This window comes from Amblyomma americanum, chromosome 7, assembly GCF_052857255.1.
Source record: "Amblyomma americanum isolate KBUSLIRL-KWMA chromosome 7, ASM5285725v1, whole genome shotgun sequence".
Taxonomy (NCBI): domain Eukaryota; kingdom Metazoa; phylum Arthropoda; class Arachnida; order Ixodida; family Ixodidae; genus Amblyomma; species Amblyomma americanum.
This window is the reverse complement of record NC_135503.1, coordinates 35,312,684-35,318,683: the sequence shown is the minus strand read 5'-3', so window position 1 is coordinate 35,318,683 and position 6,000 is coordinate 35,312,684.

The following is a 6,000-nucleotide window of genomic DNA, read 5'->3' as shown; positions in this document are numbered from 1 at the left end:
TGTGGGCCTGCCCCTACAACCCTGCTATCCCTCCTCACCTTAACCCAACCCGGGAGGACTGGGAGGCGACTCTGCTCGGCTGCTCTGACCAGCAGGCCCAACGGGCCTTGGTCGGATGAGGCCGGGCGGCGGCCGACGCCACCGTGTTCCCGAACTAGGGACCTCCACCTAGTACTTGTAAGGGCTGGCCCCCTCTGGGTCATCTCATGCATAACCTCCTGTAAGTGTATGTGCACATAAATGTTTTACACCACCACCACCACCAGTTTATTTGTTAGGTTACGTGTGAGTTGTGCAGTGTGATAGACGCTAAGAGCAACGATGTGATTGTACTTAGTATGTAATCAGTATTAGTAATCTTAGTATTAGTAATCAGTATGACTCACCCCGTGTTGTTTCAGCGCCATGTGGGGGTAACTGGGATATTTCTCTAAAGAACTGGTGCTCACTTTTATAGGAAAGCAAACCGCCGTCTCCTTTATGAAAAAATAAAGTGTCTACAGTGGAACGGTTTCTTCGTACATAGCCCACAGTGCGAAGGCGATCGATAGCGACGAGGAATCAGGAATGAGTGTCGGGTGATAAATTTCAGCCACTTTCTCGCCCTGTAAAGCCTAATTAAAAAATTATGAAACTCTGCTCAGTGAAGCCAATAGGAAATACAGCCAGGATGGTTTGATTTGGCGTGGCGTTAAGAGCGTAGTTTTTTTTTTTTGGTGCGTCTAATGTTAGCACGAAAGCAGCCTGGTGCTCTTTGGTGCTGGTTGGCGCGCACGCCTGACCGGTTTGGGACGTCTGCTTTGCGCACCAGACAGGTCTGGTCGGTTCTGGTGCACACACAAGATTATACTGGTATATTCAAGCCTGCCTATACCAGTGCAAATAACAGTTAATTTTACTATTGGGGACAGAAGTAGCCAGGTCGCCGCTTCGACGGCCGGAGCAGGCGAAACTGCATCGCTGCGCCATCTAGCGATGACTCGTCTGGTTCTAGATCGAGGAGGAGCTAGGACGCGCGTGGGGCCCTGCTTGATCACGAACCAGACCACGAACCGAACCAGGCCTAAACTAAATGTATCGACTCTAGTAAAGAAAAGAAAGCACATACAGGCACATATAACAAGCAAACATCATGCAAACAGTTCATATATTAATTTAGTTTTGTGCTTCTCAGCTAGGCTACAAGACCATTCGCTCCACTGCTCGCAAGTTCAGTGAGTCCTAATTTATTATGCGCTTCTTGAATTTTCCTTAAGGTAGCGTTTTTTGTTTTTTCGAAGTTTCCAGACATGCAGCAACTATCCCGCTAGAATATACTGCGAGACTGTATTTTGTAATCTTTTGGAGCACATAAAGGCCAATTATACGCTGAAAAACTTGAAACGGACGATGGTTATGTATTTATCATGTTTATTCCAAGCGCCCATGATTACACCGCGAAAAGGCTCTTATCGAAAAACGATAATTTGATACGTTTTGCCCGAAAATGAGGGCAACTGCGGCTAAAGAAGACAGTTGGGACAGCTGACAGTTTTTGAATAGCTCCCCAACGGCGACTAGCACAACAAATACAAATGTCAAGAGAAGAGGGTTTTTCACACCTTTTTGATTCTAATTCCTCTTTCTAGAGCTGGTAACCTTGTCGAATACGTTTCCACTAAAATGTTCCTACGTTGAGTGTTCACGATATGGTATAAATGTCCATTTGATATAAAAAAGAAGATCCCTAATAACCCATATAGAAAACAGTGCAGTTGACTTAGTGCACTTAGTCACAAGCGTGACAACACGCGTTTTGACCATTAAAGTGTTATCAGTAGCAAATACTATAAAAAGCTCAAATTTCTGGCTGCGCGAGGCACATTTTGATTCCTTTCTGTGTTACTGCTGGTATGCTTTGTGAAGAAACGTCTTGCGCGATGCCCATACATATAATTTGTTGACGTTTATTAAGCTGAACTTCTTGAAAAACAGTTTACTCTATGAATACCAAGCCGTGACTTCCTTCAAATAACAAATAACTGAAAGCTGCTTACATATCTCAAACGTTGGTGACTTTTTGGAAAATCCCACTTTGCAGGATATATTCATACCCTTTCACGTGTTCTAACTACGACAAACACATTAAAATCTTGCTTTGTACATGACTTGATAAACCACAGAGAACAAAAAGGCTCTTGTTTCTATGTAAGGACTTAAGCGAAGCACTAAGGGAAGCAACATTTGCACTTTTTGTGTTGCGCATTTTTAGCGAGAATTATGCTTTGTTACTTCGTCATTATTATTTCCCTGCAGGTGTACCGTCACAACTGAAAAGTTTCGCCGATTGATCGTCGGAGATTGCGGGGCTAGTCAATTTGCGGCAATAGGCGATTTTGTATTCGACATGCTGTATTTAACATAAACGCTTTATGATGACCAAACTCGGACTCCAGATCTGTGAATCTAATAACGTTAGATACACAGCTGTTGTGCAAACAAAGTTACTTGCATTACGTGTATAATATCTCTTCATTTCACCACCTGTGCTTCTATAGTACCTAAAAAAAGTTGTTTAAGGGTCTCTCTGAAACTTTGTTGATCTTTATGTTTGTTTTGGTACAAATATAACGCAAGAAATTCTCCCACTATAGCCCAAGAAGGAAGTGTGGGGCGACATCATGCCATTGTAAAGAACTATCGATCGCCCAAATCGTTCAAACCAAACGGAGGGCAAGACGGAAAAAGAAAGACTGTAAAAATTGCACTCACTGAAAGTATCTTTGTACAATTATAAATCTCCCACGTTTCCCATCTCGGTCAGTGCGCCTCAAAAGAGAGTGCGGCAAAATGTCTTGTCGTGTGTGCTCTGCACTCGATATGTTCTATTTTTTTTTTCTTTCTTGGGTTAATCTCTTTTGTTTACTGTTGTCGTAAACATTATGTCGAACAAGCGTGGAAATAAACCAAATGAAACAATGAAAGCAAGCCCGCGTATACCTTGGAACACAGACGCACATACACATACACATACGCCGCTTGGTTCCTATGGAGAGAAACTCTTCTCGGAGTAATGGCCATTCCTCGTGACGTGGCGGCTTCGCCGGCGGCGCCTTGAAGTCTGTCTCCGGGGAAATACGCGCCGGTGCTGCGTCGAATCCTGGAGCGTCTCAAACGGTGAGCCAACAGCACGGAGAAAATTGGGGCCGTGGAGGAAAATTGAAAGAGACACAACGCCCAAACAGGAAATGGACAAGAAAAAGAATCTTGTTCGTTTTCTTTTCACTCCCCTCTCCCTTTTCTTCTCCTCCCTTCGACCTTATTTGTCCCAAAAGCAGAATCCCCCCCCGGGTCGCACGTCTCAACACCATGGGCTCTTTTCGAGCGTACAGAACACTACGGTTCTTCGTGTTCTACACAATGACGCACCATGTCTCAATGATTGTTCGCCCGTATACGCTCTGCCAACGCGAGAAAAGCAGCGACTTTGTCTCTGGGTCACTCACAGCCCGTATAACTCCTGTGTTCTTCCTCGGTCGTTATCTCGACCGAAAGAAAACTAGGGACGCCCCAGCCTATGAAACTCCCAAAAAGTCATGATTTGTTTCGGTATCAGTCGGACCCCATTTGGACCGACGCGCGGATGGCCCGCGTGGGATCCGAACTTTCGACATCACCGTGGGTGGGAGGGGAAGAGTGCAGCCGCGAAAGAAAACTGCTTTGCGTAGGCGCGGCGATGCGTGCGAAGCGGATGAAATCCATTAGAAAGAGCGCAATACAGCTTATGCCCCCTAGAGGGGCAATACGCGGTGAAACTTCCAGACCAGGATTGTACAAACGGTATATATGTGGCACGCGCATAATCGTCTCTCGTTGGTCGGTTTTCTGACCGCAAAAAAAAAAAAGTCCTTCTAACCGCCCCCGCTCCTTTCCGTCATTTTTTCTTTTTTTCGACATCTTACCGAACTCTCCTGCAGAAGCTCAGCTCTTTTTCAACTTTTTGTGACACACTGTTGGCCGACCAGTACTAAATTGAAGCGCTGTTAGGCAAGAACTTGCCCCTATACAAACAAATAAGGGCACTGACACAGGATATCATCGGCTTCTGCTGAGCGCGCCCCCTTTAGGGAAAAAAATAAATAAAATGCTGAGCTTACTTTACCCGGATTTTTTTATTTGACTGCGAACTCAAGAGCTTTCAATTCTGAAAGTCATTGAAAATATATGCAAGTATATAACCTCTATATATTCAAAGAGCAATGCCGCAGATCACCTATACATTGAAGCGCAGAAAAATACCACAGCGTATGGCGGGTTTGTAGAACTCAATAACAACGAAAAAAACGCGTAGAAGCACCGTCGTGGCCCCTTCCATGATTTGGCAATGATGAAATACAATCCCAGCGTTCAACGCATACATAATTGTGCGCAGATTTCTACTTGCAGTTTCATCGCTTGTTTTAATTTTTTTCCTCTGTCACGACTAGGAAAGAATATCCAGGCTCCTCTTCCCTGTCATTTGGAGTAGTGCAGAGGAACAGCAAAATCAGGCGAGTATATGTCTTTTCTAGGAGCCTCTGCAACCTCCCTGTGCATAAAATATCTAGTTTCGAATGTTTACGCTTCATCGACTGCAGTTATGCTATTCTCAACCGCTGAAATTACGGTACTGTCATCTTGAAGCCAGCTATTATTTCCTCGAAACCCGGGGAATAATTTGTTAATAATCTTTTGTTTTTTACATGGAGTAGCGGAAGCGTATGTGCGGTATTTTTAGCCCCAGGATTTGAATAGACGGGCGAAGACACGAAGACTAGGTGCTCAGCACGGCTCCTTGTGAAAATACAAAATTAAAAATTTACTTTCCGGAAGCAAAAGTGCCCAGCAGGCTCAAGAAACGTTTCACGTTCACACCCTAAGGTTTCCATTAAGGCTTTAGAACGAACGCGGAAGCGACGCGGACGCAACTCCGTTCACAAGTGTTTGCTGAGGAAAGAAACAATGCCCGGTTCGTTCGGCCTTGCAAAATGAGTGGAAGCAGCGGGCGCGAAGCGACGTTTTGCAGACTTCTGCGGCCGACTCGTGAGGCCATTCTTGAGGCCGCGGTCTCCATCTCGTAACTCCAATTACACCGTGAGAGAGTTATGAGACGAAGTAATAACATGTAGAAGTTTCGAGTTTAACTGTACTGCTCACTTTACCAGGGTATCAGCCGCGGTGGCTCAGTAGGTACGACTTTCGGCTGGTGATACGGATGACACCGGTTCAATCCAAGCCGCAGCGGGCGCGTTTGAGGATAATGACGATGATGATGTATTTTATTGGTGCAGTGGCATCTGTTGACCTAGAGCGCCAAGGCACAAGAAGTTTTTCGTCTACTCAAGGTGTGGTCAAATACCCAAAGACAGATATGCCTAACCTCATTGTCGTCCTCTAGCACACGCACACACACACACACACCCATTAACGCGCGCGCGCGCGCGCGCACGCACGCACACACACACACACACACACACACACACACACACACACACACACACACACACACACACACACACACACACACACACACACACACACACACACACACACACACACACACACACACACACACACACACACACACACACACACACACACACACACACACACACACACACACACACACACACACACACACACACGTCTCCCTTATTCGTTCCAGGCCCTTGAAATGAGCCGAACTTTTAATCAAACTGTGACTTCTGTAGAAACATTGTATACTCTGTAAACAAAATTGCATTTTAGCTGTGTTTGGTGTACGATAGCCTGTGTCGCTTATTCACCGTAAAACCCGACACGCCTTAGTTACTAGGTGACTAAACTATCCTGGCCCCGGAGTAAAAGTATAAGCGTTGGAGTTTCGTTATTTCTTCTAGTGCAAGCTTTTAAAGTCAACTGACGCATCGTACAATCAGCTTTTAAGCACAATCACTTGGTGCACAAGAATTCGGTGCCATTAGTGAAATGTCGAGGAAACCT